The 5,865-nt window shown below is 41.7% G+C and overlaps 1 pseudogene; it reads left to right on the top strand.

The window, feature by feature from the left end:
* Positions 1-1,195: 1,195 nt before the first annotated feature.
* LOC104815453 lies at positions 1,196-5,428 on the top strand (annotated as a pseudogene).
* Positions 5,429-5,865: the final 437 nt, after the last annotated feature.

Genomic DNA, 5,865 nt, shown 5'->3' with positions numbered 1-5,865 from the left:
GGGCCTAGGTTTCGATCACAAGTTGATTTTGAAATTTTGGTTGGTTCCATCGCCTAATTAGAGAATTTCGATCCGAGATCGTATTATTTGGTATCAGAGCCTCGTTTCTCTATATTAGGTTTTATCTATATCTATTTATCTTTTCCATTTCATTTTACATTTTCATCATCTTTGTTTCTAATCATTTCTCTTTGTTTTTGAAGGTTTAAAAGAAAAACGAAAAAAAAATCAGCAAAAAAAAGAAGAAGAAGAGATATACAAGTGAAAAATAAAAAAAAAAGAATCGAAGAAAAAAAAAGAAAAAAAAAAGAGCTTAAAAAAAGAGAGAAGAAAAAAAAAAAGTTGATTTCGTCTTGCAAAAAAAGAAGAGAAAAAAAAACGTATTTCTTACATTGAATATTTTGTCTTCGTTTACACTTGCACGGTTTATCTAACGGGGTTGGGTTGTGGAAATAGTGTGCGATTTGTTAATTGAATACTTTTCCTTTGACCTATTGAGTTTGTTGTTAGTGCAAACCAGACATACAAGAAGAAACAGGAGAGCTTGAGTGACACAAAATTGAGCGAAACACTATTCTAGTGGTTGTGAGGTTCTCTCATCCTCTTTTCCTTTGTCTCTTTCTGTTTTATCTAACGTTTGATTGTTTTGCAAGGTACAACAATGAGTGACGAAACAAACACTAGTACTGTTCGTGAATCGGGTGATCATGCCGGCTTGAATCGATTGCAACTCGAAGCTATACAGCAGACCTTGGCACAACAAATCGAACGACTTGCCGAGCGATTTGAGGATAGGTTTGCACAGCTAGAGCTTGGTAGAGCCGCCCCACCACAAGCTCAACGTCATAGACAAAGAGATGAGCAATACGTGGAAGAAGTAGAAATCAATTCTGATGAGGATCCCATTCCCGCGCCAAGACAACAACGACATGCAAGACAAGCAAGGGATCGTTTGGATGATGACCTTGGTAACATCCGCATGGAGATTCCTTCTTTCAATGGAAGGAATGATGCTGAAGCTTATCTTGAATGGGAACGAAAGGTGGAGATGGTGTTTGAATGCCATCAATACTCCGAAAGAAAGAAGGTAAAGCTTGCATCGGCTAAATTCGAAAATTATGCACTAATATGGTGGGATCAGATGGTTGAGACTAGGAGGCGCATGGAGGAACTTCCAATCAACACATGGGAAGCTATGACGCAAGTGATGAGGCGACGTTTTGTGCCTTCATACTACCATCGAGAAGTTTGTCGGAAACTGCGACAATTGACACAAGGGAGTCGTAGCGTCGAAGAATACTATAAGGAGATGGAGATACTAAAGATTCGTGCTCATATTGACGAGGGTCAAGAAGCTGCCACAGAACGGTTTCTTGGGGGATTGAACCAAGAAATTCAAAACCGTGTTGAAACACATCACTACGAGGGGTTGGAAGATCTCTTGCATCTTTCCATCAAAGTCGAGCGGCAACTCAAGGGGAAGGGTAAAATACCGCAACGATCCGGTTCGACATCATACTCCCAGTCAAATCATTGGAAGCAAGAGAAGCCGAATACTACTTCCAAATCCGAGCCCACATCGGAATCGCTAAAACCCAAGGCACAAGGTACTGGCAATACCTCTCAAACACGTAACCGTGATATCACATGCTTTCGATGTTTGGGTAGGGGTCATTATGCTAGAGATTGCGCAAACAAACGCGTGATGGTTATGCGAAATGGAGAGTATGAAACTGAATCCGAAAGTGGAGATGGACAAGAGAATAGTCATGAGTTTTCTTCGGACTCAGATGACTATGAGGAGCAGCCCGCTCCTAGGGGTGATCTGTTGGTTGCAAGGCGTGCCTTGAATTTGCAAACCAAAGTGGAGGCTATCGAGCAACGAGAGAATATCTTTTACACTCGCGGGTTTATTCAGGAGAAGCTTTGTAGTGTGATAATTGATGGAGGAAGTTGTACCAATGTAGCAAGTGAGTCTATGGTTACAAAATTGGGATTTCTTACCACTCGGCATCCTAAGCCATACAAGCTGCAATGGTTGAACGATAGTGGAGAAACAAAGGTACATCGGCAAGTGAAGGTACCTTTCTCTATTGGTGACTATGATGATGAAGTGTTATGCGACGTAGTACCCATGCAAGCAGGGCATTCGCTACTTGGGCGTCCATGGCAGTTTGATAGACGAGCCAAACATGACGGTTACACCAACCAATATTCATTTGAAAACAAGGGCAAGAGGATTCGATTGTTGCTTCTCACACCGAAAGAGGTATACGAAGATCAAGTTACACTACTCAAGAGAGAAAAAGCGCTGAATACGAGTGACCATGAGGTAGATCACTTAAAACTTGGTGAGGTCTTGAGAAAACCCCAGAAAAAGGCCTGTGAGAGAAATCCCGAGAGGACAAACACTCTTCTTTTCACGAGAGCTAGAGAGATTAAAAAAGCTATGCTTCCAACCCAGCCGATGATTTTACTCATGTATAAGGAGGCCTTATTTGCTAACGAACTAATCTCTTCTTTGCCTAGTGGTGTTTGTAAGTTGTTACAGGATTACGAGGATGTCTTTCCGGAAGAGATCCCGAATGGTCTACCACCCTTGCGAGGAATTGAGCACCAGATTGACTTCGTACCCGGTGCTAGTCTTCCAAACAAACCAGCGTATTGTACTAACCCAGATGAAACAAAGGAGCTTCAACGACAAGTGACTGACCTCCTGGAGAAAGGTTATGTTCGGGAGAGCATGTCGCCATGTGCCGTACCGGTAATTCTAGTTCCAAAGAAAGATGGAACGTGGCGCATGTGTGTTGATTATCGAGAAATCAATAACACAACGGTGAAGTATCGACACCCTATACCTCGTCTTGATGATATGCTAGATGAATTGTATGGTTCTACTGTGTTTTCAAAGATAGATTTGAAGAGTGGATACCATCAAATTCGTATGCAAGAGGGTGATGAATGGAAGACAGCGTTCAAAACGAAGCTAGGACTCTACGAGTGGTTGGTAATGCCTTTTGGTTTAACTAATGCACCTAGCACGTTCATGCGGCTTATGAATCATGTTCTCCGAAATCTCATTGGAAAATTCGTTGTTGTTTACGTTGACGATATCTTAGTTTACAGCAAGAGTTTAGTAGAGCATGTTGAACATCTACGTTGTGTTCTTGACATACTGCGAGGCGAGAAATTATACGCTAACCTTTAGAAATGCACCTTTTGCACTGATAAGGTTGTTTTCCTAGGATTTGTTGTCAGTTCACAAGGCATACACGTCGATGAGGAAAAGATAGAAGCCATCAAGAGTTGGCCGACTCCTAAGTCTGCCAGTGAGGTTCGAAGTTTTCATGGCTTGGCAGGATTTTATCGGCGTTTTGTCAAAGACTTCAGCACCATAGCTGCCCCATTGACGGAAGTGATTAAAAAGGATAACAAGTTTCGTTGGGGAGAAGCGCAAGAGAAGGCATTCCAAACATTAAAAGGGAATTTGATCGACTCTCCACTCTTGACTCTACCTAATTTCCAGAAAACATTTGAGATCGAATGTGATGCTTCTGGTGTAGGAATTGGTGCGGTGCTGATGCAAGAACGGAGACCAGTCGTATACTTTAGTGAAAAGTTGAACGGAGCTCAATTGAATTATTCGACGTATGACAAAGAGATGTATGCAGTGGTGAGGGCTCTGCAAACGTGGCAACATTACTTGTGGTCGAAGGAGTTCGTGATTCACACCGATCATGAATCGCTCAAGTACCTAAAGGGACAACACAAGTTGAGTCGAAGACATGCCAAGTGGGTAGAATTCATTGAAATGTTTCCTTATGTTATTCGACATAAGCAAGGTAAGGAAAACATTGTGGCTGATGCATTATCTAGACGATACACGTTGTTAACTTCTTTGGATGCGAGAATGCTAGGGTTTGAACATATTAAGGAGTTGTACGAATCTGATCAGGAATTCCAAGATGTGTTCAAGGCATGTGAAAAGGTTGCAAGTGGAAAATATTATCGGTTTGAAGGATATTTATTCCGTGAGAACAAACTTTGTGTGCCTAACTGTTCTATGCGAGATTTGCTTGTTCAAGAGGCTTATGGAGGCGGTCTCATGGGACATTTTGGAGTGGCCAAGACCTTGTCAACTTTGCAGGAACACTTCTATTGGCCAAATATGAAGAGAGATGTTGAACGGGTGTGTGGAAGATGCATGAAGTGCATGAAGGCGAAATCCAAGGTACAACCCAATGGTATGTATACGCCTTTACCGATTCCGAGTGCACCATGGATTGATATTTCAATGGATTTCATTGTTGGGTTGCCTAGAACTAGGACAGGGAAGGATTCTGTGTTTGTTGTGGTTGATAGATTTTCGAAAATGGCACATTTTATCCCTTGTCATAAAACCGATGATGCATCCCATATTGCGGTTTTGTTCTTTCGAGAAATTGTTCGGTTGCATGGCATGCCTAGGACGATTGTTTCGGATAGAGATACTAAGTTCCTAAGTTACTTTTGGAAGACCCTATGGGGAAGATTAGGGACCAAGCTACTCTTTTCGACGACTTGTCATCCACAAACCGATGGACAAACGGAAGTAGTGAATAGGACTCTTTCTATGTTGTTGCGTGCTTTAATTAAAAAGAACCTTAAAACGTGGGAAGACTGTCTACCGCATGTTGAGTTTGTATATAATCGATCTGTGCATAGTGCTACGCGTTACTCGCTTTTTGAAATCGTTTACGGTTTTAATCCACTAACACCATTGGATCTTTTGTCATTGCCGATGAGCGAAACGACTAACTTTGACGGAAAGAACAAGGCTGAGTTTGTAAAACAGATTCATGAAGCGGCCCACAAGAATATTGAGCGACGCACGGAGCAATACGCTAAACAAGCAAACAAAGGGCGCAAGGAAGTTACGTTCGAGCCAGGAGACATGGTGTGGATTCATATGCGCAAGAAAAGGTTTCCAAATCAGAGGAAGAGCAAGCTTATGCCGAGGGGAGATGGACCATTCAAAGTTCTCGAACGAATCAACAACAATGCCTATAAGATTGAACTTCCAAGTGAGTACAACATTAGCTCTACGTTTAATGTTGCTGACTTAGCTCGTTTTGATGCAGATGATAATTCGGATTTGAGGGCAAATCCCTTTCAAGAGGAAGGGAATGATGAGGACATCCTGCAGCAAGGAGGAGGCAAGAGATCGGGAGTAGGAGATTCTCAAGGGGATGGAAAGGAGCTGTTGGAACAAAGATTGAAGAGTGACGGTCCTATAACTCGTGCAAAAGCAAAGAGATTGAAGGAAGCATTTACCATGCTATTTCAAGAAGAGTTTGGACTTCAAAATCAAGTTAGATCAGCCCAATCTCAAGCCCAAACCTTGGTTAACCTAATTGAGGCCCAAATCAGCCCAAATGAAGCAAAATAAGTCCAAAAGAATGCTTGAAAAGTCATGAAGAAGAGGAGTTACGAAAATTCTGGTCTCTTTGCAATAAATGTAGTCGTATTTGACTACCTTGGAAATTACAATTGCATGGTTTTTAGTCTTCTTTGTTTTCAGCAAACCCTTTTATTTTTCTTAGTTTTTCAATGTTTCCTTTCCTTATAAAAAGGGAGCATCTATCATGTAAAACTCAGATTATTGAATTGAGAGGTTTCTTCTTATGTTCTTGAGTACTAACTCTAAACTTCGTAAGGTTTGAGGTAGTGTTCTTTTCGACTTATCAAACACTTTTACCACCAGGTGTTTGTGGCGTCTTCGCTAGTTTCAAAGGTTCTCTAACCGGGTCTGGATTGGGTTTAGGGCGTTCTTGTGACTGGAACAAGGCCTAGGTTCGGTTCACGTGTCGTTAGTGGGTTTTTGAA

Source organism: Tarenaya hassleriana, unplaced genomic scaffold (assembly GCF_000463585.1).
Source record: "Tarenaya hassleriana unplaced genomic scaffold, ASM46358v1 Cleome232, whole genome shotgun sequence".
Lineage (NCBI taxonomy): Eukaryota > Viridiplantae > Streptophyta > Magnoliopsida > Brassicales > Cleomaceae > Tarenaya > Tarenaya hassleriana.
The sequence above is the reverse complement of the archived record's forward strand: the minus strand, read 5'-3'. Positions and strand labels throughout refer to the sequence as shown.